This window comes from Electrophorus electricus, unplaced genomic scaffold (genome assembly GCF_041902795.1).
Source record: "Electrophorus electricus isolate QZ-2024a unplaced genomic scaffold, ASM4190279v1 Scaffold49, whole genome shotgun sequence".
In the NCBI taxonomy this organism is placed as follows: Eukaryota; Metazoa; Chordata; class Actinopteri; order Gymnotiformes; family Gymnotidae; genus Electrophorus; species Electrophorus electricus.
Genome location: NW_027658767.1, coordinates 1,016,914 through 1,037,570, shown reverse-complemented (window position 1 = coordinate 1,037,570; position 20,657 = coordinate 1,016,914). Strand labels below are relative to the sequence as shown.

Sequence of the window (20,657 nt, the reverse complement as noted above, 5' to 3'; positions counted from 1 at the left end):
ATTCAACTTATATTCTCCTAACTAGGAAGGTATGTGTGGTGACATGGATACATTATGAGAGTAGTATTAAAAATATATATAATTATTTTCTTCCTTCCCTTTAGACTGTAAAGGCCATGGTTGAGGCCAAATGTCAATAAGAGAAAGAGAAGGCCAAAGCTGAGGTCCAGAAAATTCCTGCAATGAGTTTGTCAGCAGATATGTGGACATCTCTTAATGTGGATGCCTTCTTGGCTGTGACCTGCCATTTTGTAGATGACAACACATTTCTGAAGTCTACACTACTTGGTGTTGTGAAATTCCTGCAGGCGCATACGGCTGAAAATTTGGCCTGTGTGAAATCCTCTCTTATGGAAGAATGGGGAATAAAATAAAGTCACATGTCTGGTTACTGATGGCACATCTAATATGATTGCCTGTGGAAATAGCTGAAGCTGCCTCATGCGCTTCAAAAAAAAAAAGAAACTGAGGTTGAAACAAGGTGTTGGAGCGATTAGTAGAACTCAGGGAGCCTGTGGGGGCAGATTTGGCGGGTTTACAAACTGATATTCCTGCGCTGATCTCTGATGTGTACAGTAATGTATGTGGGTGCCGGTCTATACTGTATTCTTTTCACAAGGCAACTGTGGAGCTGTCAGACCTCAGTGGCAGGCATAATCATATCCCAACACATTTCAGACTAAAGGATTTGAACTCCCTGGCACTTCCAGACACCTAACTGGCTATAATTTGATGGGGAGGATGCAGGTTGTCTGCATGCCTCTGGAATTGCTTCTTTGACCTATTCACACAGCGATCGAGAGCCTTACACTAATGCCAGAGTCCCTCTGATTTCATACTTTTCTCTGCATTGTCCAAGATTTGTAAACAAGCACAAATCCATGGGTAAAGTTTTGTAATCAAGAACACACTCTCATGTACTTGGAACATGTCTTAGCAGATTGTGATTTACAAGCAATGTCATAAGCAACACAAGTTCAAACAGGTGGTTTGTTGACAAGGGGTCATTCATCAAACAAAACCCACATGGCCCATATGGGGATCGAAACCATGACCTTGGCGTTATTAGCACCACGCTCTGACCAACTGAGCTAATCGGCCTTTCTCCGTTCATTTCGCAGTTTTTGGTGCAGCACTGAAGGGAACCTTTCCATGAAATTGTAGACTTGGTGTCAACAAGATTACGGCCACTTTTTCGACCGAGCATAGGTGAAAGTTGACACTTATTGTTCCCTCTGACAAATGGTTATTCTGCAGCCAACTTTTGAATTAAACTTCAAAAGCAAATGTGGAGAAGCTTTTGTTAAAGAGCAATTCAGTGCAGTTGTACACAGTGACGAAATCATCAATTGCAAAGTCCACTGAGCTTTATTGCTGTGAGTTACATAGTGCTGTCTATTACACCATGAAATCTGCCATAACAACAAAAATGTAATGTCTGATTCTGTGAGCCAAGGAATATAAACCTTTTAGGGACATATTTAAAATATCAGATTTTCTGCCTGAGCACAGAGTAGGCATTTTTTTCTAGCTTTAACCATACGTCCTCTTTCTTTGGAAATCTGTGTCATTGCTGCATGAATAAGCAGAAAGATTTTGAGCAATTTTTTGTCTGGGTCTAAGGGGCAATTTATTCAAACCAAAAGATGCTATTTTAGCTAGTTTGTCAAATGAACATGTCAAACCTACAGAGACAATGTGTCTAGCTACAGAACTCTGCAAGGTTTAATTCTTGGAAGTATTTGAAGCCATAGAAAGTTATTCTGTAAGCATTGCTTAACTCAATAAAAAGAGACAGTTAGAGCCAATGGCTGCCAGATCTAACATAGCTCACATTTTATAGTGTTTGCATAGCATATCAGAATCTGCAAGAACTATTCCTGTCATTTCAGGAATAAGCTTTTTTGACTTCACAGCTAGATGAAATATTTAGGGTGGATGCAGGATTTGGTATGATCTCCTAGAGAATTGCCATTCCACTGTGTCTTCAGCTTTTGTCCGATCTGCAAACAAGTCCCACTCTAGGAGAACTAGGTCAAGTGGTAGAGTGCTCTTTTAGTATGTGAGTGTTAGTGGGATTGATGCTCACATTCTCAAGTCTAGAATTTGTAGTTTTTTTCTATGATGAAATCCTTTCTGATAGCAAATGTTTTCGGGACCTGCTAATACGCTTATGCCATGCACACATTACGTGACTTTTGAAGTTTTCAAATTGATGTATGGCTCACACTGCACAACTGTATGTCTTGGAATCTGGAAAGCTTAATTTGTGGTATCTCAGTGGCAGACATAATCAGTGATAAACCACTGATATGTCAACTGGTCTTAACACAGACAGATTTAACTTACTCTGTTGAGACTGTGTCTAACTTAAACCTTTCCTTCAAATAGAAGAGATCCTTGTTGCAGAGGTAATGTTTTTACCTTTATATGGTTTTCCCACTCATAGTCATGCAACACACAAATGCAAACCTCTCACAGACTGTCTCACACACATCCAGTTATTCATCTGAACACATGATGTTTCTGTCTCTGTACCGCTATTAGTTATGCAATGGTTCCTCAATACTAGCACTAACTGAACAGGGTTTTGTATAAATATGATCTTTATAACAGCTGCCATAACAGCAAAAATGTAATGTCTGATTCTGTGAGCCAAGGAATTATTATTGATATTGTGAATATTTAATAACCTCCAATGCCAGCAAATTAAATTTCACAATATTGTGAAAATTGTAAAGGATACTTTATTCATGTCCTCATTGCTAAAGATTGTATCGCTTTATCACAGCGATACGCTAGTTAGCTAGCTAACAGTTGAGGTCAGCGAGTGTCAAACTCGGGGCTATAAACCATTCCTTGTGGAACCATTTCATTGTTCAGCTTTCAACTTTGATCGTTTAGGTGCTGGTAGTTTGTTAGCTAGCTAACTGTTCAGCAATAGAAAACCTACTTTTGTATGATTTAGAGACCCAAATTCACAAACCTGTGGGTTTTCAAATTTATCGTTCTCTCTAAATAAGCAAAATGAGTTAAGCCATTACTACAGCTATCGGACTGTTTGAACTACAATATTCGACTGTTCATTTATTGTTAGTTAGTTTAAATTAACTTTCATAAACATTCTTAATTAATAGAATGTTTTTTTTAATGACTGATAAACTATATTTAACATGAAGCTATTTATATAAAGTTTCAAGTTTGGTTTATTTGTCACATACATTTATTTGTCACTTTCATTTTTAGTCTGTAAAATGAAAGATCCTTGCTCACAATTTTAATATATATATATATATATATATATATATATATATATATATATATATATAAACTCCCTATTCAATGGGAAGAAACCAGTTCATGTCATTGTGAATTGCTGGTTCTGTAATCAAAACACTGAGGTTCCATATGAGCACAGAAACTGCTGAGACTGTCCATTCTGTGTGCAGTACAATGGCTTCTAAGAGGTATTGCTGTATTTGAGACATGGTGAGGACATATTTTAGTGAAAGTCTTCCAATGATGCACCCTTACCTGAACCATTTTATGCTGTTGCTGCTGTTAAAAAATGCAGAATGGTGATTATAACGAACCGATCCTTGCACAATATATGGAGCACCTCAACCATGGGGTATCAGCTGGTGTCCCTGTGCTTGATGCATCCAAGACTCAACCAGACACTGAAGATCAAGCAGCTGGCTTCCTTCACTCCCAGAGAGGAAGTAGGTTTTCCATTTGAACTGTTGCCTTCTTAGTTAAGACGTATGCATTGTTGATTGCAGTGCCAGAGCTGTGAAACTGTGCAAGGTAATGCATGTCCAGTGCTGGACTTGGGCAAAGATTGTGAGTGGGTCTTCAAGGGCAAACAGGATCTGATGGCCCACATGTAGTTTGATATTATTCCTAAATAACTAAGTTTACATGGCTATTTGAAAGAAGCTGATCATGTAAGCAGCAAAGACAGAATATCATTCTCTGACTAAGGATTTAGTTGACTCATGTTTAACCCAACTAAACTGTGGTCCTGGCTGATTTTAGTTGGACTATTGAGCCACTGACTCATGCACAGAGTTTTCTGAGTATTTTGCAGTTTCTTACTGTACTGAGTTCTTACTGAGTATAACACCAACTTTGATATATTTGTTTTCTTTTCACCGAACAAAGCCTTCAACTTTGACTGTGGTGACATGAAATCCAGATCTGCAGAGTGTTTTTTCAGTAATGCATCTTTTGCCCGTGCATTTTGATTGCAGTGTTAGGAGGTCATAACTGCTGATCAGAACTTTGGACAAGAGGGCTTATCCTCATGGCTCTCTGACTTTCATGTACAACAACAAACAATATTTTCTTATTTATTTTTTTCCAGTTGTAACAAACCGTTCTGCTGTTTTTTAACTTCTGTCAAATTTTTAATGGTTGTACAGGACAATTACGATGGAAATTGAGGTGTACAAGTGCCACCTTGAACAGACCTACGAGTTGTGCGGGCCTGTCAGACAGCTAAGCAGTATGACATCCAGCACCAGAACCGACAGCTGCGGGCCCTGCTTTTCAACCACCAGCTCAGATGCAGCCAAGATGCAGACAAAGAATTCATTAAGGTGAGTAATTATTGTCAATGGTTGTCTTAGAATGGTGCTAAAGTGCTTAAGATAGTTTTTGGCGATTCTATAGCCAAGAATTCTCAAGATCACATCTAGCTGCATTCCTGTTGGGTGTGAATGACAGTTGCTCCTTCCCAGTTGATACAAAGTGACGATAGAAAAAAAGGCGTACACAGAACTGGTAGTGAACACTGTCCTTCAAGTGCATATAAGTGCATACAGTGTTTGAGCCTGCAATCCAGTTCATTACCCTGTCCAACAGGCTCCCAGGTTCCCCTCCACATCTTCTTTGTCAGAGATAAAAATTGATATAAAAAAATGGATACTTGAATACTTTTGGTTACTTTTTTGTTCCTGGCTACCATGCTTTTTAAAGCATTGATTATTTCAAACATTGATTTATCTAAGATAAGCAAATACCTGTTCTCTCTTGCTGCATTTTGTGGGGTTTTTTTTGTTTTTTTTGTTTTGTTTTCTTTCCAAATGAAGCTGTTGTTTTCATTTTTGGTGGGTTTCATACTATCCACACCACCTTCCAGGTTTCTGTCCTTTTACATACCAAGCAATCAGCTTCCTTTCTCTTTGCTACAGAGCACCTCTTTTCTGTCCACACCTGCTTGGCTGGTAGCTCTCAGAAGCCTTGCCTTCCTCACCTGTGCTTTTCTGGTTGCGCTGGCCATATGTGGGTCTGGATGTGACTCTGGAGACACATCCTCTCTCCACAACAGCCCGCACACTCTCAGCGGGGGAATCATCCCACCCAAAGAAGCCCACCAAAGTGACACTGAAGCCAAAGCAAAGAGCATCACCAAAACTATGCAAATGTGGAATGACCTGGTGGGTATTCTGCCAGAGAGAGGCAATAGAGAATATCAAGCTGATCTGGTAGTCTGGAAGCAACCACCAGATGGCTGTTGCTTCTGTTGGCCTTTTGACTTCCATCAACATCTACTCAGGCAGTAAAAAGAAATGGTGTACTGGGAGGTAGTAAATCTTGCTAATCAGTACTTGTTTTTGGCCTGTGAAAATACAAACAAACAATACACATATTCAAACACTTCTGAACTACAATTGCTTATCAGGATTTACACAGGCTTATGTTCTTAATAGCTCTTTGCTTACAACTTCATCAAAGCGGTTTTGTTCTACAGTATGTGAAAAGTCTACTTTCCCACACAGTTCACATGAGTCTTGATTCGTCCTGCTGGTTCTTCATGTCTGTGAATGTGAAAAATCTAACTTTTTTGCTTGGCTTCAAGCAGTGATCCTTTGATTGCGTCATTCATGATTCATTTAGGATTACAACCAAGTGGTTCAATATCCAGCTAGAGGTGTACTCAAGTGAGGTAATAAAATGAAATTATTAATGTAATAATATGATGGCAGGAATTGTAAAAGACCAAATTAGGCTTCAGAAGTAAGCAGGAAGTGAGAATGACCAAATATGGCCTCTGTGGCAAGTCCAGGATTGAGGCCAGGATACCACCTAAAGATACAATTTTAAAAAAAAAATGGTTTTGTAACTTGATGAAAATGTAGAAATATTGAACCCACCTGAGACTGTTAGACATTCTGTGGTCAATACCTCGTCTGTATGCAACATTGAGCTCAGAATAAAGATGGCACCGGCTATTCCCTTCAATTAATTACTTTATTTTCTATTTAAAGTGTACTTGAGAAAAGGACTGGAATGTGGGAAAAATCTAGGAACCACACAAGAATGTCTGGAGATAAAAATTCAAGGCTGCATAGCCATACCTTAATGTGAGAGATCCTCCATTTCAGAGTCTGCTGTGTGAGAGTCCTGTGCCTTTTTTCTCTAGCTTGGAATAGGACTGTTGCTTCTGCTTCTTAAGGTTTTCAATCAACAAGGACGGTGGCTCCACCTGCAATGAACCATGAGCTTGTTATATTGAACTGCACAAGACAATAAATTAACTCTTGTATTCATTCTGTATGAAGTGCGCCTCACTTGAGATGTCAGCCAAAGTTTAGCAGTAAATATGGTTATCTGCAGTTAAGTGTGTTGCTATTGATAGACATCTTCAGCTAAAAATAAGTCTTCCTTGACCCTAATCCACCAAGCCCAGATACAACACAGACATGCATGTGCTGTAGTTGGCTTCAAAACATTCAATGAACTTGTCAGCAACATGGTCCAGATTCCTGCAGCATGTGACATGCGTCTGCACGCATCCTGCCCCCACAGTCTCTGCCTGGCTCCCCCCACCCTCCTCCACCCCCAGTTTGCTCTCTCATCCTGCCCACCAGCAGCTAATGTCCGCCGCCGCAGCGCAGCACCTCCCACTGTATGCTGCATGCTCCTCTGTGTGCCTGTGGTAAAACCTCGCCAAGTTTAGTGTTCTAGCCACTGCACTCCCCTCCCCAACTCACACATCAATCTCAGAGGCAGATGGATTCCTGTCTCCCAGCCGCATCCCAGCTTTTTGAATAGTACACATACTTGGATAAATGTTCTCTGTGAATACAAAACAGCAACATTTGTCTAGTGTACCGGAGACCTCTTGGAAGTTTTGTAGACAGATGAGGCCGGGCTGTGCTAGCTGAGAGAGACGATATTTGAGCTTGAATCTGACTAGCACATGCACAGAAGCATAGGGTATTATGAAGGCTCTGCATGATATCGTGACCCAAGGTTGAGCTTACAGTAGGTGGCCATATTGCCTCATATCAAGGGCAGTGTACGTTGGAAGACCATAGCAGAGACGTGTGACCGAACTATGTGCACGAGCGCATAACATGCCGCATTCCTTGTTTTCTCCCATTTTTGAGTGAAGCTAATTGATAGTGCCATCTGCCATCTCCTTTTAGAAAGCCAGTGCAGTGCCTTGGCTGTTGATGTGAGTTGTTTTGTCAAAGGAAAGAATTGAAAATGTGAGCGGTGATCTCCATGTAATACTTAGGCTTTAATGCCCTTTACCACTCATTCAGTGCTTGTCTGTGTTTATGTTTTCAGTGTTACAGTGTGATTTTATTTAGGTGAAATTTGTTTTCAGTCTATCTGCAGTAGTGCACTTAAAGGGCCAGGAAGGTTAGTGGAACACATTTGCTCTGCCTCTGACCTCACAATTCCACTGTAACAACAGTGTTCAATTCCGTCATTTAAAAAAAAACAAAACTTGGTTTGGTTTAAATTTGTTTAAAGATTTGTTTAAATTGTGTGTGCCAGTGTATGTGAGCGTGTTGAAGTCTCTCTGACCCTCCACACCCATTAGTGCGTTCTTCCACTAGCTTCTCTCTCGTTCCTGCTTCAATATTCAAGGGAGGATTGAGATCCATTCAGGTAATTTTGCAGTCTTCAAAAAATGCATTGAAAGACATTCCAGTAGCTCAGTGGTGCACCTGCGCGCCACTCTGCTCCCCAGTTCGGAGGATGCCAGCACCTATGTTTAGTCTTTTATGTTTAGTCTTTTTTAGTCTGTTTCTCTTTATTTCCTTTGGACTCCAGTGCTTTTTAATAATCTGTTTTGGACATGGTATGGCTGCTCCATTACCCAGGAGCCCATACAAAGGTTCATTTCTGCCTGCCTGCATAACTGCTGGAGGGAGGATTTTATGTCCAGAAAATGTTAAGATGGCAACAGCTCGGTGGGAGACAGTATGTGAGAATCACCTCTTAGGCTCATTTTACTGTTTCTCATGTAGAAGGAATTCCCTCACTATGTTCCCATTCTGAGCATCAAAGCCAACTGGGATGGGGGTTTTGTCACATTCTGAATTCTAGCTCATGTCATATTTTGTCAGCATTGGCTTTGATAGACTCAGGTTATCGGTACAAATTTACATTCAAGATTAGTTGTTTTTTACATATATATCCCCTCTCCTGCAATCATGGCTAATTAGCTGCATCCATCATTGTAATTGTTTAATTTTTCATGCTAGTTCATTCACCCTTGTATTAGTGCCATGCATGTGAAACAGACTCTTGAAAGGTTTTCTTTTTGTATCTTGCATGCCTAGCATAATAGGACATTCAAAATCCCTTGAAAATTTTAAACTTTTTTTTTTTTTTTATGTATATATCTCCTCAACATTCCCAGTACAACTGCTGTAGAGTCCACGACTCAACTCTTGACTAAAGTCTTCACTCCGAGCGTCTGAGCCGGCTGCTGCGGCATACGCCACGCTGCTCTGTGACCCTCACTCTCCACTCCTCTCCTCTCCCAGCTTTTCCAGAGCCCTCAGATGCAGACAGCCCAGCCTGCCATTCCAAGTAACAGCGCTTCCTTTCGACCCGTGTCCGGCCAGCCCATCATGATGTTCCTGACACCCATGCCCTTCACCTCATCCCAGACCGGCCAGTACTACGTACTCCAGTACTACGTGCCTCAGGTACCCAGAGCAGAGAAAAGCGCCTGTGCAAATATGTACACAGTGTAGCAAATGGGTTGAAAATCTGTCTATAAACAGGTTGGCCAGCAATAAATAAACTGCTCCTAAAATGTGTAGATAAAAATATGTTTTATCTTGGAAGCAGAAATGAGAAGTTCTAGTTTAGTTTTTTTTCAGTGTAAAAACTAAATGTTTTTGTATTTTTTGTTTGTTTACTGCTTCGAATATCTCTTTTAGGAGTGTCCTATATGAATGGCCATGTCTGGTGCTAGGCCCTTTACTTCTGCTGTTCTGTTTCATTCTCAGTATCACCACAGTGGCCTTCCCTACGTGGGACATCCCCAGCAGTACTCCGTCCAGCCCACAGGACCCAGTACATTCTACCCTGGGCTCTTTCCTGCAGACTGCCCACTAGCATATGGTGAGTTTGGACTTCCCTTTCTCTACCCCCACCTGGGAAACCCACACGCGTGCTCTCACCGATAAAGAGACCTTTCTTCTGGGTATTCCCGCTGGCTGAAACTGCTTTTTCGTTTGCTCTCTAACTGAAACCAGTGCTTTTTTTTGGTCACCACTAGTGGCAGGGCCTTCATACTATCCTGGCCAGACCATATACACCAAATCTCCATCCATAATATTGCATACAGCTCAGCAGCCTCCACCCACTAAGAGGGTAAAGAAAACAGTGAGTATTCCCCCTGCCTCAGAGGTGAAATTAATTTAATTGTGGATTGACTTAATAGATGCAAATAACTTGCTGTTCGCTAAGATCCGTATCCGAGACCCTAACCAGGATGGCAAGGATATCACAGAGGAGATCATGTCAGGAGTAGCCATTAGCCAGAACACAAGCCCACCAGTGGGACGTCCCTGCACTACCCCTACTGCTCCACAGGTAAGCCATTCAGTCCCGCAGCCCGAGCCCCTGATCGGCTGCAGGCCGCTGCTTCGCGTGATCCACTCCACAGGTTAAAGTACTCTCTCATCTAGTCCTCCCTCATAATAAGCTCTGAGCTGATTGTTTGGTTGTTTGGCTGGCTTTCATTCTCTTGTCCTATTAAAAGCATCATACAATCAGCAACAAAATCTGATGGTGTAGTTTGATTTCCGGCCATTCTCTCTTCCTTCTTCAGTGATTCGGTCACACCGTTGACCCTCCTCCGTCATATTTGACTGGTTCCAGTAGCTTGTGTGATTGTGGCTGTTCTGATTTAAGAAGGCTTCTCAGATGTGTTTTGATGTTCCGACTTGCCGTGCCTATTCTTTCGTCTGCCTCCATCTTAGTTCTCCCTCACAGCCACTCGAATCCTCCTGATCTTCCCTCGTGTTCCCTCTACACAGACAGCCCACGTAAAGGCCCTGTAAGAAGGATTCAGCCAAACCCTGAGCACCTCAGCTCCTCTGAGGAAAGGCTTCTCTGTAAAGGGAACACTCACTACTGCGCCGTTGCACTTACTTTGTGTCCTCTTTCCCTAAATGTTAACAGTGTTCCTCTTTCCTCTCTTTCTCTATTTCTCCTGCCCATTTATTTAAGCACCCCATGCTTGTCTGCTATCTCTTGCTGTCTTTGTGTCTTCACCCCCCCCCCCCCACCTCCACACACACACACATTTTGTGCCTTTGCGGCTGGATCTTTTGCCCTCTTGTGCTTTCTCATTTCATCTCTCTCTCTCTTTGCCTCTTTCTCTTCTCACTTCTCTAATTATGCTGTGCTGTGCTGTGCTGTGCTGTGCTCACCCCCCCACCCTCATTGCCATTCCCCTTCTTCTGCATGTGTGTGCAGTATCTCTCTCTCTCTTTCTCTCTCCCTCTCTCTCTCCATCTTTTCCGTCTTTTGCTAGTTTTTATGTCCACACCCTCATTATCCTCGCATTTTCTACCTCAAATCCCAGCAGCTGAACAGCCAGGTAGCAGAGCAGGGGAATGTCAGTGTCGGCCTGGCCCTGGAGGCCCACTGTCCGGCGAAGGCTGCAAGTCCAGCAGCCGGAGAGGCGGTTGCCTCAGGCACGCTGACGCCCTCGTTGCCTTCCAGCACTGCTGCTCCTTCAGGCCTCACTCTCCCAGGCCAGGCTGTTATAGAGGCAGTCCAGGCCTGTGGAGCCTCCACTGGGGCAGAGCTGAAAGAGACTGGGAAGGAGCCAGAGGTCTTGCTGGAGGATAAAGTGGAGCCCATTTTACAGTCCAATCTTAGGCAAAGCTTGAGTCAAGGTAAATAACCACATGCATGACATGCTATGTTAGGACACTAAAAAGACACCAGACCGATTTGTTATGATTTACAGCTATTAGTTTATCCAACACCTGGAAGAAGCCAAAAGAGGACACTCCTGTGGGGCAGGCCCAGTGTCCTGACAGAGAGGTGATTCCTCTCTCCAGGTGCTCACTGTACCCCTCTCTGCATGCAGAGCCAGAGCTGAAGGATGGGAAGAGGCAGTATGATAGAGACTTCCTGTTGGCCTTCCAGTTCATGCCTGCGTGCATGCAGAAGCCAGAGGGGCTTCCTCCCATCTCTGATGTGGTACTGGACAAGGTAAGCCTGCTAAAACATTGGCCTTAGGGGACCTTTAAAACCATTCCATGGAGAGGGGCTGATGGACTTCGACTTGACTCTGTTGTTTTCTAGATCAAACAAAACAAGCTGCCCCTGCAGCAGGTGGGCCCTCGCATTATCGCCAGAGACCCAGGCTTCAACCCAGCCTCTGCAGACTTCAGCAGGGCAATTCCTGGAGGCAGGGGTGCACCGGTGGGTCTCTCCGCTCATCCCTTCTCTTCTGTCACAAATGAATGAGCGCCTGGTCATCTTATGTGACCGAGGTCTTTGTGACATTGTTACCGCCCATAATAAAGAGCACCCATTCGTTGCTTCAGCTGCTCAGTGTAGGCCCGAGACGGCTGCCTCCCCGCAAGATCATTACCAACGTGTCCGTGAATGACGAGGTGCAGCTGAAGAAGGCTGAGAATGCCTGGAAACCTGGCAGGAAAAGGGAGAACACCCAGAACCCCGAGACCCAGAAAACTCAGGTCAGCACCTCACTCCGCTGTGCCCTGTTTTCAGATTTCAGAGTCACAGCCTGTTATGGTGGTCTTGAAAGCTACTTAATTTTTTTTGCGATATGCTCTTCAAGAATTGGATATTTAAATTATAGAGTCGTTGTTTAATTGGGTGGGTGTGCGGGGAGTGTGCACGAATGTAGCTATGCAGGGGGACATTGGTTTCTAGTGTAAACAGGGGGTGTGATGATACTGAGGACCAGATCTTGTGTGCTTGTTGTTCCTTGTGTTGATTGTGGTGTTGATTTTGGTGAGAGAGTATTGTAGATATTGTAGTGTATTCTGTGGATGATCTTGTATATATTATAGGTTAACACCCAGTGGTTGTGTTCAAAATATTCTTGCAAATTTGTGTGCAATTCAGCATTTGGAGAGATTGACAGATCTTCATTGCATTGTCTGGTCGGTAGGGTTATTATTGGATCAGATTTGGTTATTATGTATATATTTTTTTTGTTTGTAGGAGTTATATATTGATTAAATCTAAAATTCTTGTAGCTGGTTCTAATGGGTTTTCTTTTAATTTGAATTTGGAGCACATGAGGGGTTTTAGTTGATAAGATTTGATAAACTGTTTGCTGCCAGTGCTACACTTCTCGGAAAGTGTGATTGATGTATGATGCCTTTATCGGTCTATATAGCAAAGTTGAGTGATTTTTGTTCATGACGAAGTTCCAAATGGCAGAGTAAATATTTGGTGAAAGTGAGGAGTTAGTCATTATGTGGAAGAACTGCTGAATTTAACAAAAGATTGGGATCTTTGTAATGGAAAGCTTAGTCGGTAGTCTGTTTTCCTCTCCAGGAGCTTTTCCAGAAGGTGCGCAGTATCCTGAACAAACTGACACCGCAGATGTTTAACCAGCTGATGAAGCAGGTGATGGACCTCACCATCGACACAGAGGAGCGCCTCAAAGGCGTGGTTGATCTGGTTTTTGAAAAAGCCATCGATGAGCCCAGCTTCTCTATGGTCTATGGCAATATGTGCAGCTGCCTGGCTATGGTGAGTAACATGTTCCCATACATTACTGCTGAAGTTCCATACAAAGGCAAATGCCACACAGAAGTGAACTCCGTTTGAACCACTCTAAACTGACATGGAGCTTTAATCAGCTTCTATTTAGTAACAGAACTCTCAACACTGTCTTATACCCAAGTGTTTCTCCTACATGTCTTTCCTGTGTAGTTAAAAGTGCCCATGGCAGACAAGCCCACCAGCACTGTGGGTTTCCAAAAGCTGCTGCTGAACCGCTGTCAGAAGGAGTTTGAGAAGGACAAGGTCAACGATGATGTTTTGGGGAAGCTGCGACACCAGCTGGAAGCGGCCACTTCAGTAAGCAGCACTCCTGTCTAGTTTACCCGACTCACCAACCCACAGATCAGGAGAAAGGGGACTGAAATCGGCAGCAGTGCTGGGAGGCGGCCAGGTCGTTATCGGGTCCAAACGCGCTGTTTCTTGCTTTTGTCTTTGTTCTGGTTACTCCTCGCAAGGCCAGCGAGCGGAAGAGGCTGGAGGAGGATCTGGAGGAGGCGAAGGACAAGGCCCACAGGAGGTCCATCGGTAACATCAAGTTCATCGGGGAGCTGTTCAAGCTGCACATGCTGTCAGAGGCCATCATGCACGACTGTGTGGTCAAGCTGTTCATGAACCACAGCGAGGAGAGCCTGGAGCGTCTGTGCCACCTCCTCACAGCCATCGGCAAAGACCTGGACTTGGAGAAGGCCAGGGTAAGCAGGCCGCGGGCCTGGTCTGGGTTGATTTAATATTCTCAGCAGATGCTCAGCACTTGCATCGGTTTATCTTTAATATGTCATGTAAAGGTTTACGGCGCATGTGTAGATGAGTGCTAGTGTGCAGTGCAGCGGCTGTGCGGATTTTGTCCAGATTTGGTCTGTGTTGCGTTTTTCACAACAAGTACTTTACACATCGAAACTGGATGAAGAAGTTTTGGATGTTGTATATTGACTGTCAATTTTGTCTCTAGTAGGAATGGCAGTTGTGATGTTGACAGTTCAGTCACCAACTAGTGTGACAGTTATTTGTGTTCAAGTTTCCTGGTCTTTTTTATTGTGTTTTTTTTTTCCATGCACGCTTTTAACCAAAAAACAAGCATGTTGAAATGTTGTTTATAAAAGTTTTGCCGTCAGTGTTTTCTGTTGCTTGCCTGTTGCCTGCACTCTGACTACAGGGTAGCCAACTAATTAGGATCATCATCTATAGTGCGACTAGCATGCTGTGCTGATATCAGTGTATTATTAGGCCTTGGCAATGATTTTGAAAGTGTCCAAGTTCATGTTGTTAGTGAAGTTGTTAGTGTGGTTGTTAGCTCTGCTCCTACTGCAGCTGACAAAATGAAAGGCTTTTATTCAGGACTGGTCAGCTGTTAGAAGGTTTTGCTCTCACAGCCTCCTCCACGTTTGCCACCTCCTGCTGCTGCACCCTGGATTCCCCAAAGCCAAGTGCAGCTGATGACAGCACAGCTACACCCACAGTGGCAGTGAACTGCTTTACAGCACTGACCAACGTGCAAGGCAGCAGGGTTTACATAAGAGTCATAAACGTCTTGTGACATGAGTTCAGCTGAGAGCACACCTGATCGAATCGAAAGGTGAAGAATATCTGAAATTTGTCGACGTTTCTCTTACACTCTCTCTCTCTCTCTCTCTCTCTCTCTCTCTCTCTCAGCCAAAAATGGATCATTACTTTAAATATATAGAAAAGATAGTGAAGGAGAGGAGGGGTTCCTCACGCATTCGGTTCCTGCTCCAGGACGTCATCGACCTGCGACTGGTTAGAGACTCTGCCTGTGTTTGTGTGTTTGTGTTTGCCATTCCAGCGCATGGTGATGCAAAAGTATGCATCTGCTGATTTTGCTTTTCTAGAATAACTGGGTGTCGCGGCGAGCTGACCACGGGCCCAAGACCATCGAGCAGATTCATAAGGAGGCCAAACTTGAGGAGCAGGAGGAGCAGAGGAAGGTGCACCAGCAGCTGCTGTCCAAGCACAACAAGAGGCAAAGGTGTGGCCCTCAATTCCGTGACAGCCTTTTTCACCTGGCTGTGTGAGGCCGAGGACAAGTCCAAGGACAATCGACAAGAGGATGGACACATTTGCCAACGTGTGCTAAAAGACAATACAATAATTCAAAAAAATAATAAAACTGTGTGACAAAGAAACAAAAGTTCTGACTCTATTGTATTTTTGCTTTTTCCTTTATGAACTGCATGCAAAACTATATTTAACATTTGCAGATGTTCAAAAGAAAAGACAGAGGTGAATATAGAAATAATATTATTTATTTTTTATTTTATTCTTCCTTGGCTTCTCCTGAATTCAGATAGGCTCTGCCCATTAGATTTCACTTTTTTGTTTGTTTGTTTTTTTATTTTTTTGCTAATTTCAAACCAGTCCTAGGATTTTCACACAATCTGAGTGAAATTGGTGTCAAAATATTTGCAAGAGTCTGAATCTCAATAATTATTTAAACAAAAACCTGACATAAAAAATACAGCTGTCCTATTCCAGTCTAATATTAGTAGTACAAATTAGTAGTACATAGGTCAGGCTTTAACTTTAACTTTAACTAGCTGTCACTCCTGAAGGACATGTTCAGATTTCATGAAATTTAAAAGACTTATACCAGTATTGACTTTGAGGTAGCTTACCAAATGTAGCAGTTTTGTCAATATGGGGCATTATAATATGCAAATAACTGTTTCTCAATGACTGCTCTTCTGATCAAGATGAAATTTTGCATACTGCTTCTGTAAGCAAGCTGAAGGATTCCTAAGGATGACTCAAACATTGGCTAATGTTTTTCAGGTAATGGGCTAATCATAGAACTGGCTTCAGTGGACTTCTATAACGTTGATTCTTGTAGAAATTACTTTAAATTTAAATATCCTACTACTTTTTATGTTGCTGATGAACTGTAACACACTAGTCGTAGGACCTTTCTCCAATCTTCCCAAATTTGGTATCAAAATGTTGATGAGACTGAAACATGTTGATATTTGTATGGTATATGGCACTTACATACCTATCGATCCTTCCAAGGTGTACTGATTCATTCAAAACAGCTGAAAAAAAATTAAGACTTCTTTGAGTAATTCTTATGAAACTTGACATGAGTATTGATTTATGGACTTTGAGCTAGCATGGGAATTATAGGACATTTTTGCCAACAGAGCCCCTCTGACATATGAAAAGGTATTTAAAAACAGAAAAATGAGTCAATCCCATTGTGTACCAATTGTGCATGAGAAATGCAGTTTATACAGTGCAATACTTTGTGACTATTTCATAAAAAAAGTTCAATACGTTTCGTAAACCTTTTTTTAGCCTGATTTTTGATACCTAAATTAGTTGGGCAAATGCACCTTTCAAACAAGTCAGTGACCTTTTGATCTAGAGATACCTTTTAAATATAAAAAATGCAGATCTTCTTGTAAATAATGATCAAAAATATGTGTATTTAACTATCAATCCCCAAGAGCAGGATTTTTATTAATAGGCTAAAACTTAGCCATAGAGTGTTAGATTATCACCAAACTTCAATGGTGTATATGAACATACTGTGAATGCAAGTACATTTGGGGTGAACTGACCTTCTGGGGAAACTATATTTCTTAGTCATGTCGAATCAGAAAAATAATATTTATATAAAGCAATTCAGCAGAGAAAATTGAGAGATTGGTTTCAAAATACAACATTCCTGGAAACAAAACCTCAAAACCAACCACAAAGGCTGGTGAACTTTATATGGGATGTCATCAGCAACCAAGTTGTGCAGATGTGATAAAATGATTGGACCCTTTACTTGCCACCTGCAGCTATAATAAATGTAATTCTAATGTATGTCATGAATTCCCTAGATGAAGGAAGTTAGACATTTCAATAGCAACACACCTCCCTTGATGAAATGACTGGGTACAGAAATTAGTTGACCAGAAAGGCCAGAAAAATAGCACAACCACAGCCTTCAAACCTGACAACAAACCTGCTGAATGCTGACAGTTTTATTTTTTTTCAAATACAAAATACAGACTCACTCTCAATAAATAACCATTTGATGAACTAATGCAGAATATAAATTAAGACACTGACACAAGCTTTACTTTAGTTACTAAGCATTTAGGTTTGGGTGTTTTTCGTACTTGGTGGGATGGTTACGAGAAAATATTGGCATATTAGATAAGCAGAAAAATACTATGGATGGGTTCAACACATGATGTGCGTACTCGTTTGACTTTGGATCTATTGGATCACGCCAATAACTGTTGAAAAGAAAAATGACCACCTGAATGCTAAAACATATAATGGAAATAAATGTCTTATGCAATACGAGAATTATGGAAATCGGGTCAGCTTTGGAATAGAGAGGAGCGTTAGGCACATACTAATAATATTAATACATTTTCAGAGACACACAATATCCATCCTGCCAAGGACAGGCAGTGATCAGTGAACCAGGCAGCCAGTAAGAGAAATAAAATCACCAAGAAAGTCAGGCTTTTTGCTGTTTGTTTTCAAAAAAATGTCCTTGACAGAACACAAGATATGACTGAATGAGCAAAGTTACATTTACATAGAGCCTTTCAAAGAACATACAATGCTTGAACTAATAACAGACACCTGTTCATTTCAACACAATGGGAGAAATTACTCTGCTCACAGAGCTTAGTAACGCGTTAGATCAAAATTCGCTGCTGCACTTTAAAACACTGAGCGTTTTTCTTAAAACACATAAAAGGTGCAAGATCACGCGTTGTCGTGTGAGCACCTCAGTCGTAAAAAGGGCTGAGTTGTCATGAATACGTTATGATCAGGAGTAGTCGGCCGTACTGCTGCGACATCCGGTCAAATCAACCGTCCTCTAAGAATCAGCGCAGTACTAGTTTTGGTAATAGCAGCATCTATGGACATAAACGGCGGCGAAACGGATGGTTTCTTTCTCGTCAACGTTATAGTCCATCACACTTGCTCCTATAGATCGGGATAAAATCTCCATACCAAAACCTCTGTGCATTGGCATGGTGAAAATTTAGAGCACGCAAATCCTTCACTTCTGAAACAGCAGAAATTATGTAATTTTACACAGATTAAAAAAACCCTCAACGTTAAAGACTGCTGTTGACGGAGTTTTAATGTAAATATAGTAGGTTGGGGAAGTGTAACGATGAGCAGTGTGTGGAAAAGAGTGAGATTTATTAGGGGCAAATCCAAAGTCCAGGGTCAAATTATTAACATGGAGTGTCCGAGAATTCATGATAAACTAAAGTAAAGAAAAGCGCACGAAGACAAACCAGGGATGCAGGCTATAACATTGGGGCGAGGATAAACATTCAGGCTTATATTCACATGCACGGAAGCCTCGATTAACAAACAGCAGCTGGACTTACAATAAATAGCAACAAGACTAAACTAAAACAGGGCTTAAAAACATGGTCAAATGAGCATTAAACCAGACACAAGTGCAAATTATGAGGGGTGCAGAAAACGAAACGAAGGAATGGAACCACAACAAGGGAGTAAATCAAAATAAAGACACTAGACAGGGAAACCGTGGAGACATGAACGCTAGGAGGGTGGTCAGTGGTGACAGGAAGCTTGTTTCAGTCATGGATGTCTTTGGCAAAATGAATGCAACTAAAATGCTTTCCTCATGTGTCCTAATAACCAAATAATAACCAAGTTCTTCTTTATTTCTAAATAATATGCCTTTCGGAAATTGTATAACTGCTTGTGTTATATTACTTTCTTTTATCCAGAAACACAGGAGACTCAGGTGAAAAGTGTGATGGAAATAATACACTTATTATTATATCCTAAAACTTGTCTCACCTAATCGTAGTCATCAGTTTATTAGATAAATGCATACCTATTTTTATGTTTGTGTTTCACATGTTCCATCCCTTTTCTCTTCTTTGAAAGAAAAATTCCTTAACTTAATCAAAGACTAGGATTAAAAAAATAAAATAAAATAAAATCATAGACAGGTCAGCTGAGCACACTCCCTTGTCGTAATGTCCCCATATTGACAGTTAAATACCACATATTAAATACAATAGAGACTGGAGTGTCTTGTTTTTCTCTGAACATTCCACAGTGCATCTAGAATTTTAATAGTTGTTTATTTCTGCTCAGTTTTTCTGCTCTTATTTTAATTTGTTTTTGTCTTAAGGAGAAAAAAAAGGCGACAAACGAGACCTGTGACCCCAGGGGGAAATCATGGATCAGATGCCTCACACCCAGTCACTGTGTAAACAACACCAGGTTCATGTTTTAGTGTGAGGAATGAGTGCAGGAGTGTTTTGAAAGAACAAATACAAACACTAACAAGAAGAGAACAAAGAAAACAGGAAGGAGAAGCTCCTTTCCTTTTTGAGTTACTTACTGAGATCATTCTCATAGCAAGTTCATTACACCTTGTGTACTTGTTGTAGTGCGGTTAGCTGTTTCTATATTGGCTGAGAGAAGGAGCAGACCTGTTCCATTTACATTTAAACAACAGAATCTTGTCAGTGGAGGATGTACTTTCTCAAACCTTTTTAACTGGTATCTCGCCTCTGTGTCTCTCTGTGTTCGCAGGACAGGGACCACTGCACGCCTCGCACCAGGACACCTTTCCAGTGATGACTCCCCTCGTGTGGAATTAGTTCACAGCTGTTTAGTCTTATACTTATCCACAACTAGGATTAGTCCATTTACTATTTCTTACAAGTGGGGATCAAGAACATTGGAAGACGTGAGTAGTTTTTTGGAGCAATAAAGATCAATACATAAAAACAGGCAAATGACCTGGTTATACCCAAATACATCAATAAACACATCAAACAAGGTAATGCTTAGGTATGAATTTTCTTGACTTCGTGACTTATTATGAAGCTTAACTTGTTATGAACTGACACGTGATAATGTTCACACATTTAGCTGCAATTCTTTATTTAACTTCAGAGGGTTAAATGGAGCTTACTCAGATGATGGTGTTGACTGCTTCAAGGATTTTCACTAGAAGTTATATAACTGCAAGTTATATTACCGATGTCTAAGTGTATGCAGCGCAGAATTCTTTATTCGTAATGTAATACATGTCCTATTTAATTCTACAAGATAAACAGGTTGGAAAATATTTGTGTAAAATAGATTATGATTATTTTTGGAACATAAAGCCATGCAAACATTGTAAGTGGACATCAAGGAAAAATATAAAATAAAAGAATAGTATAGCATACAGTTACAGGGTATGCCTGTTTTCATTGATTACTAGGGAAGCTCTTTGTCTCCCTCTTGTGGCCATTGTTGTCTGAGCCAACAACCATATCAGCATAAGTGACATGAAGCTACAGAAATTAATTACAACTAAAACGTATTTTTATAAACACGATTTGACAGTGTGTTTTACATATTCTGGTTGAATATGACATTTATGTGTACAAGATTATAAAAAACACAATCATACATTTACCTGATACTTATATCCAAAGTGACTTACGAGTGAGTATAACTTGAGCAATTGAGGGTTAAGGGCCTTGCTCAGAGAACCAACAGTGGCAACTTGGCAGCAGTAGGGCTGGAACAGGTAAGCTTCTGACTACATGTCAAGTATCTTAACCACTGAGCTACCACTGATCACTGCTGGGGGTAACCAT

The 20,657-nt window shown here is 41.4% G+C and overlaps 1 non-coding gene across 1 annotated transcript; it reads right to left on the bottom strand.

Annotated features, from left to right (window-relative positions):
• Window positions 1-1,027: 1,027 nt before the first annotated feature.
• On the bottom strand, window positions 1,028-1,101 carry trnai-aau (transfer RNA isoleucine (anticodon AAU)). The gene has a single exon. It is a non-coding gene; the product is annotated as a tRNA-Ile (tRNA).
• Window positions 1,102-20,657: the final 19,556 nt, after the last annotated feature.